This window comes from Protopterus annectens, chromosome 6.part0, assembly GCF_019279795.1.
Source record: "Protopterus annectens isolate FY-2018-M chromosome 6.part0, PAN1.0, whole genome shotgun sequence".
NCBI classification, from domain to species: Eukaryota; Metazoa; Chordata; order Ceratodontiformes; family Protopteridae; genus Protopterus; species Protopterus annectens.
In genome coordinates this window covers 1,873,176,913-1,873,192,609 of record NC_056737.1, presented here as the reverse complement: position 1 = coordinate 1,873,192,609, position 15,697 = coordinate 1,873,176,913, and positions in this window count along the sequence as shown.

Sequence of the window (15,697 nt, the reverse complement as noted above, 5' to 3'; positions counted from 1 at the left end):
ACTGGGTTGCTATGACAGTGATTACTGCAATTACTACACAGCAGGCTGCATGCAATTAGCAAATGGTGGTCACTAATTGGTGCAGAGGCCATCACATGCTCATGTGCAATTCCTACAAAAGCAGGCTGCAATCTATGCCAACAAACTCAATCACTCTATTGCAGAGACTGACAGACAGAGAGAGAGAGAGACAGAGCGAGAGAGAGATTATACAAAGGAAAGGTATGTGACACATATGTATTTACTGGCATGTAGTAGATGCTATTGAAGAATAGTCTACATAATGTGAAACATTCATATGTGGCAGCAGTACTTATTTATGCACAGATGTTCTGCTTAACTACTGCTATGTACAATACAGTGTGTACCTGTGGGCAGTGGGATATACCTATGAAATGTGTAGCTCAGCAATAAATGTCAAATATCTGATCCATGTTATCTGTGTTCTGTACAGTAGTGTGGCCAATGGCTATTGGGGGGATTAGCGCTGACATTATATAAACATGGGTGTGACAGAATAACACATGCATGATAGTCATATTAAAGTGTAGCTTAGCACTTGCAACTGCTGTAGCAGTCTAATATGCTTATCTAGCATCTGTTGCCATATATATCCCCCCTAATGCTAGTCTGTGTTCATATGTGACACATGTTTGTGTTGCAGCAAGGCCCAACAGTTCAGCTGTGAGGTCCAGGGACTAACAACAGTGTAGACCATGTGTGTGTATGCCACACATATACAGAGAAATATATATGTGTCATATATATATTCATATCTGTATATGTGCATAGAGCAGGGGACATATTGCAACTGTTTGCGAAGGGGAGATATATATGTTGGTGAAGGTTAGTATGCACATATTTGTATGTGGGTTTTAGTGTGTGACAAACAAGACAGCATAGAGTGCCGGTATATGACATGCAATGGTTAAACACTGTGGGTGGTTCATTCAGTTTTTAATGTTGAAGCCAGTAAGGCCTGCTAAAACTACTTGGGCTGTGAACACCTTCAATGCATTTATCCCAAGACTGTGCAATGTTATTACATTACTGTACACCTTACATCCTTTGTATAATTGATATTCTTACTATGAAAGGTGAAATGTATATGTATGTATATATATATATATATATATATATATATATATATATATATATATATATATATATATATATAGTAGACATATATATATATATATATATATATTTATATCTACTCATACACATCTACATCTACTTGTTGCAATAGATTCTCTGTACTGTTGACTGACTGTGATGGTCAATATATTTGTGAATGCGTCAAAGATATGTATCTGTGGGATAGCTTACGGGGAAACTGTTTATGTTATGGTATTCTGGGTCCATGCTTTGATCCTAGTAAAAGCTGTGTATTCTGTTGCTAGGCAGAACAAGTGCTATTGCATACAGTGTGATTAATTCCCTTGGTTTTAACTAGGGTGTGTCATTGGAGGCTAAAGCACTACATGTATGATTATTGATTGGTACTGATGTTGAATGCAAATCCTGCGTGTACTGTAGTACTAAGTGAAGCTCTGGGCCTCTACAGCAAAGTATGGTGTATGTCCACATTGCTTGCATCTACTGTTTAGTGTGGTCCCTGTATTCATCACAGATTACATTTCTCAAGCTTAAGGTTGTGTAAGTACTGACACACAGTACTGTATAGTACACACTGAAAGCTTATCTGGGTCATCATACCTTTGTGTCCTGTAATTATGTCTGACGTGTGTGGGGGTATGTCTGTAACATGTCCTTTGACATATGTGTGGTAATACATATAACTGTGTATCTAGCAACATTCATAGTGTACTACAGCAGTATGTGACCTATATTCCCAATTGTGCACATATTTTGGCCATGGGTTTGGCATTAACAAGTTGTGTGGTATAATATTAATACATTTACTGGACCTTACACTGATTGTGATGGATGATATATTTCTTTACACATCAGCTTGATGTATATCTGCTGTGGCTAGGTGGTGCATCGTGTTGCATACAGTGTGCCAGGTACTCTTGTATAGGCTTATATAGTGATTTTATTTTGTTGCTGTGCAGAGCATGGTTCATTGGATAGAGAGTGAGCAAGGCACTTTCAAGCAGTTGTGGAGTGAGCAGTGATAAGTGGCAGCTACAGTGTTTCACTCTCGGATAGCTTATAGGTTGCTAAACTTCCATAAACTGTGCTTACCCTTCTGAAAACACACTTGCAAATGCTGAAATGTGCCTTATTCTGTCTGTAGCCCCTGAACTTTGTTTTGGCTAGTAACAAAATAAAAAGTATTTACTAGGAAAAAATCCACAACCATTCACATCACAGCATATGTGATTTGCCACTAAGCCATCTCAGATATACATATCATTTATGTATTCACAAACATAACATCCAGTACAATCATACAACACTACAGAAAATGTAGTCCAACATGTAGATGTATGTGTGTGAGAAATTATTGTAATCTGTGCTCAGGTACAACATATTGTATTATGTATGTAAGTATATATATATATATATGTATATATATATATATATATATATATATATATATATATATATATATATATATATATATAGATATAGCAGTTCAGTGATATCTGTACTGTATAATGTTAAACATGCCATATGACTTGTTCAAACATATTTTTGTATTTATGTCTTCCATGGATCATGGCACACCACAGGAACCCAAGCTACAATAGGGATGAAGATGATATCACCACTAGCATCATGATTAAGCACTACTGTGTGCTATTTTCACAAACCAGCCAGGACCAGCAGGAGTGCACTGCAATGTGGCAAGATCTTGTCTGCAGGGTCAATGAGATAGGCCTGCATAACTGCACATATGAGCAGGTACGCCACCACTGCAGTGATCTTCTCCGACATGTCCATCAGCATGCCGCTGATGTGTGTAAGGAACAGCTTGTAACAGGGAGTGTTGTTACCATCCACCCCCCCCCTCACCAGAGTAGAGGAGCTGCTCATGAGCCTGGTGGCACCTGCCCAACAACAACAGCAGCAGACATACACCATGATGGAGGTTGGAGCCACCCAGCAAGCACACATGGAGCATGCAGGTAACATGGCATATCTGTAGACTACTATTATCTGTATTGGTAGATCATGCATATGTGAGATGTGGGGTGTGTCATTCAAAGATGTGGAGCCTGTTGTTGTGCAATACTGATCATTTGGAACATAATCTGTAGCCCTATGAATGTAAAGTGTTGTTGTACTGTACGATTGCAAACATAAAGTAGCAATGCCACAGTTGTGGCCACTGACAAACTGTCTCATCTTTATGTAGATACCTCTGGGGTGACATCAAGGCAGCGGACAGATGCTGGTGAGTGTGTTCTACATTTATTATTGGAAATAAAAAGTGCATGTCATAGTTAAGGTGTAGGCCATGTACACATGTAACGCACCTACCCATAATGCACACTGTGCATGTTTGGTGAAAGAGCACGCACATCTCACTAATTTGATTAGCAGCCTCAAAGACATGCAATACCCAGACCATCTCAAACAAATGTGGCTAGACTGCAGTGACCATTGGATAGGCACAGTTGATACTCAACATCCACATAACATACACATCTATGTCATACACAGAGCATTTTAACATGCTACACATAAAGGAGTCCCAAACCCTCTGTAAAGACACACTCCAGTGTCCAAAATCTCATCCACACATTACACAGAATATGCCTGAGGGGAAGAGGCTTATCCTGCAGCATTTAAACACTCTGCAATACACTACACATTCATGTCAGGTAATGCTCCTTACTGGCCTCCTTACAAACTCACGTCACAACTGGTTGTGAAATGATGAATTTAGCCAAGGTAGTACAGTTCCGGCACAGCATGATTTGTGCTGGTTTGTGAAAGATTTGTAGCCTTGAGTGACCACCTGATGCTTCATGATGATGGAATATGGTGCTATACCCCATCCAGTTATTGTAAGCACAGTACTACATATAGCTGTCATTGCTAAACACCATATTGATGTGTGTGTGCACACATATGCACCTCTAAACAGAATGCATACCAATCACCATTTGCACAACTGACACATATATGTCTTGTGATGCTATTGAGTGCCTAGGTCATATGACACATATTGGGTATGTGTAGTGTTTAAATATGCAGTTGTGATTTAGCATGCCATGTCATGGATGAGACTGGCATGTCCACAATATGATCTATACTCACCATAAGTACCGTACATTGGGTATGTGGCTGAATGGTATTCCATCAATTATCCATGCACCACTAATGATGTTGTGTGAATACTCATCATGCATGTGCTAAAAATGTGTCCACAATTAACACGTGTCCACAATTATTTGCTAAAGACACAGAGGCTGTAATCAGCATTGGATACCTATCTGACACACAGATACACATCCAGCAATGGTATGTACACCTGTGAGTTATGGTGTACAGTACATCACAGGGTTATGAATACCTGCACAGCAATGTTGTGTCCATATATGCATTGTGTTCCAGGGGAGGGTCATCACCTAATAACAAAACACATGCATCAAAGCCATATATACTGTTAGTAACAAGGATTGACTACTCTTGCACTGCATGCTGTTGAGCAACAGATGTCCTGCATGCTGACAGGTGTGATATGACTGTTTTGCTTGTGATACTGTACTCCACCATCACCTGCTATTGTGTATGTTTTGTGATTGCTGGTGTTGTGTGTGTCTGCTTTCGGGAGGAGTGTAGTTTTGTGTGTGTGCATGTCTGTATGTGCGTATGTGTGCATGTGGTCTAAAGTCATGTCCAGGCCTTAAACTGTGTTTCCTGTTTTCCTCTCACAGGTGGCAAGTTGGGGCTGGTTCAGTACAGCAGGGAACCTGATGTCACTGACACAGACAGTGATCATGAGGATAGGTGTGTTGAGGCACAGGCAGGTTTGTCAGGGTCTGTTGCTGGGCCACCAACTGACAGTACACAAGTCTCCACCCCATCCATGCGCTCAGTCATACTGCCTGTACATCCATCATCACCATTGCCCTTAGCTGAGGGACAGTGTACGGTTGGCACTGGCCAGGACAGTGTGGTATCTATGGCACATGTATCAGGACACAGCAGCCATAGCCAGATGTCTGGAATGGCACCACATAAGCAGATGATCAGAGGTTCTTGTCAGAGCACTGCTGGTCATCATGCCACACCTCTTTCTATCACATGCATGTTCCAGGCTGTCATGGAGGCACAAACATGAATGGAGCAGTACACCAGACAGGGGCTAAGGGTACAGATGGCTCATTACACCTCTGTAAATGACAGTATCCGTGACCTAGCAGGTGCCATACATAACTACACTGAGGTCATTGACAGACGTTGGGGTGAGACATTGGATGTCTTCCACAATATCTTGTCCATGTGTCAGGACAGTGCAGGATGGTTGAGACGTCGAGATGTCGATGTGGATATATGCCAGCAATATCACCAGCTGGAGGTTGCCGTGGACATCCAGCAAGTTACAGCCACTCCCGTAGTGCCAGTACCAGCACCAGCAATGTTGGGAGGGCTGTCCATAGACTGTCCTAGCAGACCATGTGCACGTGGCTCTAGCCAGTCCCAGCAGGGACCTGGATCCAGTGGACATTTGTCAACCTCTGAGGATAGTACCCAATCTGGATTAGTATCTGATACTGTCTGTAGCACCCCTGCCAGACACAGGTTCCGTATCCATGACCAGAGATGGTGATCTGTAATGCCTGCCAGGTACAGTCTGTAGCTGTCTCACAAATCCCCGTATATAGCAGTCACATGGTGGAACTGTGTGCATGCAGACACACACACATAAACCAGAAACCTAGGGCAAACACATACCCGCACACATGACATCTACATTGGCCCATAAAAGTATTCATGGCCCTCACAAACACACTCACACACGCATGTCAATTGTATGGCTCAGTGTAGGCCTCTGGCAAACCAACAACACACCCTGTGCATATGATGAAACCTGTGCCACCTCTTATCATCTGTAAAATTGATGCAGGAACAGACTAACATGGTGCTGATGCACAGAGTGACTTTAATAAAGTATAGCAATGGTTGGATGTGTAGCATGTTGTCAGCATAAAGTGTAATGATATCCTTAAAGGTTTAGCTGAGCAGGCATGATGCATTAAAACTGTAATTAGCAATATTATATTGTTTTCACCAGTGTTTATTCCAATTGTGTTTTGTTTGGCAATGTGCCACTTGGCTGATGTGTGTAGTTGTGTCAGCATGCGTTATACAGTGGACAGTAAGTGTGGGGTGTGTGCAACACAGGTTTGCAGGTGTCCATTTGTGAACATGGTGGAGGTGCACTGTCTGCATGCATATTGGACACATGGGTAGGGTGACATGCCCTGTATTTGCCAGTGTTAACACTCCATAGTTTCTATTGGTGGCCAGTATGCACTGTACTACACATATTTTGGAACATGAGTACGCATGTGTGTGTATGACATGTGTTGACACTGTGCTGTGGGAGATGCTGTTGTTGCTATCTGTCATTGGTTTGCATTACTAAGGTTAACACTGTCCCAGCTGCATAATCCTTTAGTAATGCATGCTGTTCACCTACAGGGTTGCATTGACCGTGCTATTACAAACACAAGGAATCCTCACTTATACAGTAAAAGTGCATTAGTCTCACGGACCTCTGCCATAAACTAAATATATAATAGAAGGTGTGAAGTTGTACCAAAAAAGAGTTACATACCAAGAAGGGATAACCTCTCTGGTCAGTATCATTGGGAAAATACAAGCCCTCATTAATCATATAAGGCAAGTTTCAAAATACAAATTGGCAAGGATTCCAAAGACAACACTAAAGCTTTCTTTAGTGTTGTTTCTAATCTAGAGGGGAAATCTCAGATCGGGTCACAGTTAATGTAAATGGTCTCAAAGTACACTTATCTGACTGACATTACCAATATCTTGTCAGACAGTTTGAATGTGGATTTCACCACCCTGTTGTTACACAAGGGACACATTTCCAGACATGAAGCATGTAAAACCTGATGATTCACAGACACTCTAGTTAAAACATCTCTTTACCAAAGTCCAAACCACAGTGGCAATGGTACTGGACAGTGTCCCTGGCTGTGTCATACACAAGCTGACATATGAAGTCACCACTCACCTAAACACTCTGTTCAGATGCAGCCTCTATACAGGTTACATACTTGTGGAATGATGCACAGTAATAGTGTTCACAGTCCACAAGGGTTGAGCTACAACTTCTTCTTCTTCTTCTCCTTTCGGATGCTCCCATTAGGGGTCACCACAGTAGATCATCTGTTTACATTTCTTCCTGTCCTCTCCATCTTGTGCTGCCACACCGTCCACCTGCATGTCCTCTCTCACCACATCCATAAACCTCATCTTAGGCATTCCTTTTTCCTGTTACCTGGTGGCTTCATCCTTAGCATCTATTTCACAATATACTCTGCATCCCTCCTCAGCACATGTACAAACCAATGTAATCCTGCCTATCTGGCTTGGTCTACTATCCTTCAAACCTGGGCTGACCCTCTAATATACTTATTCCTAATCCTGTCCACCCTCGTCACACCCAGTGCAAATTTTAACATAAATTGATTAAGGGAAGAGCTACAACAGATCCTGGAAACTCTCACCCTATAAGCCAGACAAATGTTATCTGGAAGGCTATGGAGCACAGAATTATGGAACTCATTAACAGAGATATTATGAACCTGCAAACACTGCACCATACCCACTTAGGTTCTCTAAAGGCCAGATCATGACTCCTACACCTAGTAGACTTCAAGCCAGTTAACAAGGCTATAGGTGAGGGAGGGGAGGTCCACACAGCCAAGCTATAGCTCACCAGCAATTCATACCCATCCCACATTCTGGTATTATACATAACCTCAACAGACTGACCACAAACGATTGTTAGATGATGGATTGACAACTGACACACAGATGTAAGACACACAGTAACATTTGCAGCCTCCATGTACAATTCTATGCCAGTAACAAGTGGTATTCACCTGCACTCAGTCCTTGGACCACTCCTGTTTGGCATATAGCTTTCTTAGGTACAAGCAAACACAGTAGGGATATGTCTGCCCATGTTTGATGAAAATGCATACTGTGGGCTATACTTTATTCTCCAGATGACACACACATAATCCAAAATGGTATCATAGAGACAGATACCTGGTGTCAAAATCATGCTGTAAAGCTATATGCTAAAGAAAGCATAGTTATCCACTTTTAGAAAACAAAGTATCCCCAGACTACCACATAGGTAGTAGCCCCCAAAATATGGAACAGGTACTAATGTATACATAGAGCCATGTGTTTAGTCATCTCTCCTTTGATAATCACATTATCAAAGGGTTTTGGAAATCCCTCTGTGGAGCACAATAGCAATAAAGGGTTTGCATGCAGATCCACAGAGGTTGTTGCACACCTATAATTATTAGTCATCTTTGCCAGACTTTGTTTGCTTTGGAAAAGGATTCAAATATATCTCAAGCATAAACCCTCACTCACACTCTTCAATAGAAACCGTGATGAGTGGATGTGAAACAGAAGACATAGCCCAGGGATCACTGCAGTGGCTAAGCTTGTCACAGGCATACAGAAGTGACCTAAGGTCTGGAAAGTGACAGCACGCTCTGGCAAAGCTAACAGATGATTTCATGGAGGAAGCAGAGTACACACCTATGAAAAAATTGAGGTCACATGTATGTATATGGCTTTGCTCCACAGCTGCCTTACATGTGTTATGCACATACAGTTGTCATTGTGATATGTCATACACTTGAAAAATCAAAACCCACTCCACATTGACCAACACTCTCACACAGCTAACAAGTGTGGGATTCAAACCCCTACCTAACTACATTGTGATACTACAAAAGCACACATTTACACAATGTGCTATACACATTACTGACAATTCACCTTCTCACAGGTATATTTGTAGGATGGTGACATCATCAGACTTGACAAAGATGGGTATACCACTTTTAAGGGGTGTGAGTAGTCTCCAAAAAGTTGCACCCTCCCCAGAGAGTCACACACAGTTGACAAGTACAGACTTCAAACCCCTACCTAATTACAGTATGATACTACAGCAGTATGCATTTACACAACGTGCTATACTCATTACTGGGATGTCTCCTTCTCACAGGTATATTTGTAGGATGGTGACATCATCAGACTTGACAAAAATGAGTATACCACTTTTAAGGGGTGTGAGTAGTCTCCAAAAAGGTCACTTACACCCCAGGGGGGCATGTGCAGGATTCAACCCCCTCCCTAATGACATTATGATACTACAGCCGTATGTATTTACACAACACGCTATTCACATTACTGGGATACTACAGCCGTATGCATTTAACACGACACGCTATACATATTACTGGGATTTCATCTTCCCATAGGTATATTTGTAGGATGGTGACATCATCAGACTTGAAAAAGATAAGTATACCACTTTTAAGGGGTGTGAATAGTCTCCAAAAAGGTTGCCCTCTCCCCAGGGAGAGACAGACACACACATACAGAGTTGGCAAGTGTGGGGTTCTTAATCCAAACTAAGTACGTCTTTACACTTCAGCAAGCAATATGGAGTTACAGGGTGGAATACAGACATTAATAGCTGACAGTTTACCCAAAGGTTTTTTTTCACATTTGCTAACCTCAGCAGGCTTATCATACTAGGTGTATTGTGAGTGTATTTTATGCATAGGCCATGACCATATCATATATGTGTTGATGCACCATATGCTGGCACACACACAGGGTCAAACCGGTGGCTAGGCTCTGTCAACCCAGTACTGGACAATGCAGTCAAGAGGAGTAGGGTCATACAAGCATAACACCAACAGTCTCACATAGACCTACAATATAAGCACCAGCAAAACACACGCATAAATACACATTACCATACTCAGAAAATACAAATATTAATCTGAAAAAGAGAGAGAGTCCTCCTAAGCAGACAAACAAGCAACATGCACTTCCAAGCACACGCCAAAAAACACATAATACACCAAAGCAGTGTGCCTCACAACAGGCCCTAAGGCAAAACAACATAACCAACACACTAGTAATAGGTGACTCCATAGCCAGGCACACAGATGTTCCACTCACTAGGCTGGACAAGGGGAAGGTTACTGTCAGTTGTCTGTCAGGTGCTATGATCTGCCACATAACACAAGCACTTAGATCACTCCAGAACAGGTACATACCACCTTACCCTTGTCTACAGCTTTGGTGACTGCTTCAAAGAAGTCTATCAGGTTTAGGAGACATGATCTGCCTTTTACAAACCCGAAATGGGTGGGGTCCAGAGTTTGGAGATTACCAATGTCTTTGTTTATAAGTTCCATGATGATATGTTCCATGGCCTTGCAGATCAGGCTCATCAGGCTAATGGGGCGGTAGTTTCCAGGGTCCGTGGTGGCCCCCCCCTTGTGGAGTGGGATAACCGTCACTGTGCGCCATTCAGCAGGCACAAAGCCTAAGGTGAGGCTATGATTGAACATGGTACTTAGGTGTGGTGGCAGTTCGTTCTGTAGTTCATGTAGAACACAGCCTGGGATGTTGTCTGGTCCCATGGATGCTGTGTTCCTGGCTTTGGAGATTGGTTTTTACCTGTGCAGCTGTGATTACAGGAACTTTGCATTATTCCAGTATAGAGATAGGCTCTTTAATGGGTGAGAGGGGTGTAAAGTTAGCACTGAACCTATCTGCCAGGATGTTGGCAATATCAGTTGGGTCTGTATATTTAGTGCCATTGTGCTATAACTCAGAGCAGATCTGAGCATTGCCATTGAGATTCTTGACATAGCTATATAATGCTTTGTGGTTGTCTTTAGAATCAGTGGCAATTTTGTTTTCATAACTAACTTTGGAGGATTATACCAGGGATTGCAGCTTCTTACTGAGGCTGACCAGGGAGCTCCTCCACTCATGGGATTTTACTCTCTTTTGCAACAGTTTCTTCTTTCTGTTGTACAGTTTGTTTATGGCAGGGGACCACTGGATTGGCTTCCTTTTTTTGGAGGATAGTGTCTTGGTTCTGTTTGGGATAGCACAATCCATGCACTCATGTAAGTGCTTATAAAGTGCAATTGTGTAGGATTCAGTAGTAGTAACTGTACTGTCCATCTGCATAGGTGTCATGAAGTTCACCACTTCTGTCTTAAGAAGCATGAAGTTGGCTTTGGAGAAATTCTTTACCATGGTTTCCTTAAATGGGGGTGGGGGCAGAATGTGGATATCTAGGGTAATTAGCTTATGGTCAGATCGGACCAATGAGGCGTTGACTTCAGGTGTGGAACACCGGTCACTCAGGACAAACCAAATCCCATAACCAACACAAATAACCACAAAGTGAGCTAATTGCTATTCATTGCCAGAAGTCTCAGCCTCCAAATGCACACACTCAAGGCACTTCTCAGTATGGAGAATATTGATATCTGTGCAGTAACAGAAACCTAGTTCAAGGCTCCAGAGAGCACACCAGCACTACCAGGATACTACTCATCCCATACCTTCCAGCATCAGAACCTGGATCATAGCACATAGGGTTGGTATGTATCCATATTTATCAAGGATACCTACACCTCTCTCTACAGGATATGTACCCATAGAATGTTGCACAGCAATGTTCTTCCCACTCCACAGGGGTGGCGCCACAACAGACCCTTGGCATTCCCGCTCTATGAGCCTGACGAGTTTGATCTGCAAGGTAATGGAGCCAATCATAATGGAAGTCAACAATAAAGACATTGGGAACCTTCACACAGTTGAGCACACCCAGTTTGGCTTTGTCAAATGCAGATCATGCCTCCTGAACTGGGTGGATTTCTTTGAGAAAGTTACCCAGGCTACAGATGATTGAAAGGAGCTCCACACAGCCTACCTATACCTCGCAAAGGCCTTTGACACCATTTCCCAGCCAGGTATCATAGATGAACTCACCAACCTGGGCATATATCCATACATCACAAGATGGATTGCAAACTGGCTCACAGATAGATCCCACAAATTAAGAGTTGCTGGCTACATGTCAGACTCTAAACCGGTAACAACTGGTGTCCCCCAGGGTTCAGTCCTGGGGCCCCTCCTGTTTGGTATATACTTCTCAGAAGAACATGCCAACACAGGAGGGTTGTGGTTGACTAAGTTTGCTTTGAAATGTAAAGTGTTTGCCATAATAGATTCCCCAGATGACACAAATATTCTCCAGAAGGGATTCTATGAGACAGATGTGTGGTGTCAGAATCATGGCCTCAAGCTCAATGTGAAAGAATGCATAGTAATCCCCTTTGGGGAAAACAAAGTACCCACAAACTACCACATAGGTGTTACCCCCTAAAAAATGACAATTTAATAAGGGATCTGGGGACACAAGTGGATAGTCATCTTTCCTTTGACAACCATGTTGCCAAAGTGATTAGGAAATCGTATGTGGCCCACCTAATCAGCAAAGGGTTTGCATCAGGATCAAAAATGTAGTGTTGGCCTTCTACTCTTAAGTCATCAGACCCATCATTGAGTACAATGCACCATTTTAGATGCACTCATCTAAGCATATCCAGTAGCTGGAGAGACCACAGAGGTACCTCACCAAGAGGATTACTGGCCTCAAAACAGTTGTGTTATGCAACACAACTGGTAAAACTAAATCTGTTCTCTGTTGCGTACCACCTACTCAGAGGCAAACTGCCTAACATACAGAGCTATGTCCAACACATAACTGTTGAACATGCTCCATCTAAGAAAAACAAAATTGAGTTGCACTACACACTCCAGGGATATGAACCTCATCACAACAATGAATACAACATGCTGGTGGGATAGAGTACCATCCCAGAGACTTGCCTTACTGTGGAACAGTGTCCCAATGTATATCAGACAGAGCCCCTCACTGACACTCTTCAATAGGAACCTTGATGAGTGGATGGGAAACAGGCAATTCATGCCAGGGATCACATCAGCAGCCCCACTAGAAAGGGGCTTAGGATACTAACTATTAGAACTAGGGCTTAGGAGACTAACCAATGGGGTGGTGAAAGCTGCACAACTTGCCTAGGCTGATATATGCCTTCATGAAGATAGTCTACTACATACCTATGAACCTATGTGACAGGTACATGCCTACAGATAGTAGATGTGTACTTCATTGTACAGTCATGTTGTACAGCAGGCACATGCACCACATACACTGTAATGCTTACAGATACTGGTGGCTATTATGTACAGTGGGTGAGATGTGCACCTCATGTCTTTTGTGCCATTGGGATGTGTGCTGGGTGGGACAGTCCTGGATGGTTCCCTGTCATGGTCACCCTCTTACACACATCTTTGCTCATCCATCTTTGGCTTATTATACTTTTTCCCCCTACATGTATAGGTACATAGGTAGGTAATAGGCTATCTGCCTGAAGGCATATATTAGTATGGCCAGAGTGTGCAGCTATCACCACACCTGCAGTTAGTTCCCTATGCCTCTGTGTAGTAGAGCTGATGAAGTGATCCATGGCGTGACAGTTCAGTTTCACATACACTCATCAAGGCTCCTCTGGAAGAGTGTCAGTGAGGGACTCAGCTTAATGTAGGATGGGAGCCTGTTCCAAAGCAAGGGAAGTCTGTGAGTTAGTAATGTATCCCTCCGACATGTTCTATTTATTGTTGTGATGATTATATCCCTAGAGCATGTGGCACAGTGAGCTTGGGTTTACTTCAGATAGAGAATGTACGTTTGTTCTGCATTGGACATGGGCCTGTCTGTTGGGCAGAAATCGCCTGAGTAGACGGTATGCAACAGAGTACAGACTGAGTTACTTCAATCTTGCTGCATGGGGCAACTGTTTGAGGCCAGTAATCCTCTTGTTGAGGTACTTTAGTGGTCTTTCCAGCTGCTGAAGGTGCCTAGTCAGATTCATTGCAAGTGTGTCATGGTACTCTCTGATGGGTCTGATGACTGATGAGTAGAGGGAACCTCCTTTGACCTACATGCAAAGACTTTGGCAATTTGTGGGAACACATAGCATGATTTTCTAACCACTTTGTGAATGTGTTTCTGAAAGTAGAGATGACTATACATGTGTCCATAGATCCCTTATTATTACCTCCATATTTAGGGTATTGGCACCTATGTGGTATTTGCATGACTGTAGCTTGAGGCCATAATTTTGACACCGCATCTGTCTGACTGAAACCCTTTTTAAGGATTTCTCTGTTGTCTCAGACATCAACTATGACAACCTTTTTGCAGTCATCCTCAAACTTTGCTAACCATAGCCCTCATGTGTTTGACTGTACTTCTGAAAAGTATACACCAGGCAGGAGGGGTCCCAGGACTGAGCCATGGGGAACATCAGTTGTTACCAGCTTACAGTCCAACAGGGAGACCACAGTTCTTACCTTGTGGGGTCTATCTGTGCCCCAGTTGGCAATCCATCAGATGACATACATGTTTATGTGCAGGTTGTTGATTTTGTGGATGTGACATGTGTGTGGGATGTTGGAAAAGGGCTTTTCAAAGTCTATGTAGGCCGTGTGGAGCTCATTTCATTAATGTATGTCCTGGGTAACTGCCTTGAAAACTGTCTAGCAGGTTTAGGGACCATGATCTGCCCCTGACCAAACCAAAATGGGTAGGGTTGGGAGTTTGTAGGCTCCCAATAGCTCTGTTTATACTTTCCATAATGATGGACTCCATGGCCTTGCAGATCAGGCTAATTAGGCTTATAAGACAATAGTTCCCATGGTCTGTTGTGCACCAACACTTGTAGAGTGTGCCAAATGTTGCTGTAACGCATTCAACAGTTTCATATTCTGTAAAGAAGGTGAGTCTCAACAGACTGTTCAGGTGCAGGGTCTGTTTGTTTTGGAGTTCACATATGACACAGCCAGGGACAACATGTCATCCCACAGACGCCATGTTTTTAGGTTTGAATAGAGCTGTTTAATCATTGTATATGTGATTTCTGGGTTTTCACAATCTCCAGGTATGGTAATGGTCCCTTTTGCCAGTGAGAGGGGGGCAAATATGTATGGACCTGTCTGACAAGATGTTGGCAATGTCAGTCATGTACATGTATTCATTTACACTTTGCACTGACTCAGAACATATATGAGTTTACATTGATATTTATGACATAGCAAAAGAAAGATTCATGGTTCTCTATGGACTCTTTGGCAATATTTTTTGCAGAGCTTGGCTTGGATAATGTTAGTAGTGCTCATTGTTTCTTGATGATACTGATCGGAGATTTATTGATCTTCTTTGGATTTTCATTTTCTTTGAACAACTTAAGTACTTGTATTACATAGTTTGATTATGACAGGGGTCTAATATATTATAGGGGTCTGTTTTCATATCACTGTGTGTGCAAGGCAGGATTGGTGAATAGTGACATGTGTCTGGAGTAAGAACTGCAACTGCCAGATATGTGTGGCCCACTGCTGTACTCAGACATGGCCTAAGTGTATGAGCATGCCCAGTATGACCTTTCAGCATGTTGTTGACTGAAATTTGCGTTGTTTGTTTGTGTGTGAGCATACCCAGTATGACCTTTCAGTATGTTGTTGACTGACATTTGCTAAATTTGTTTAAGTGTGTGAGCATGCCCACTATGGGCATATATACTATATA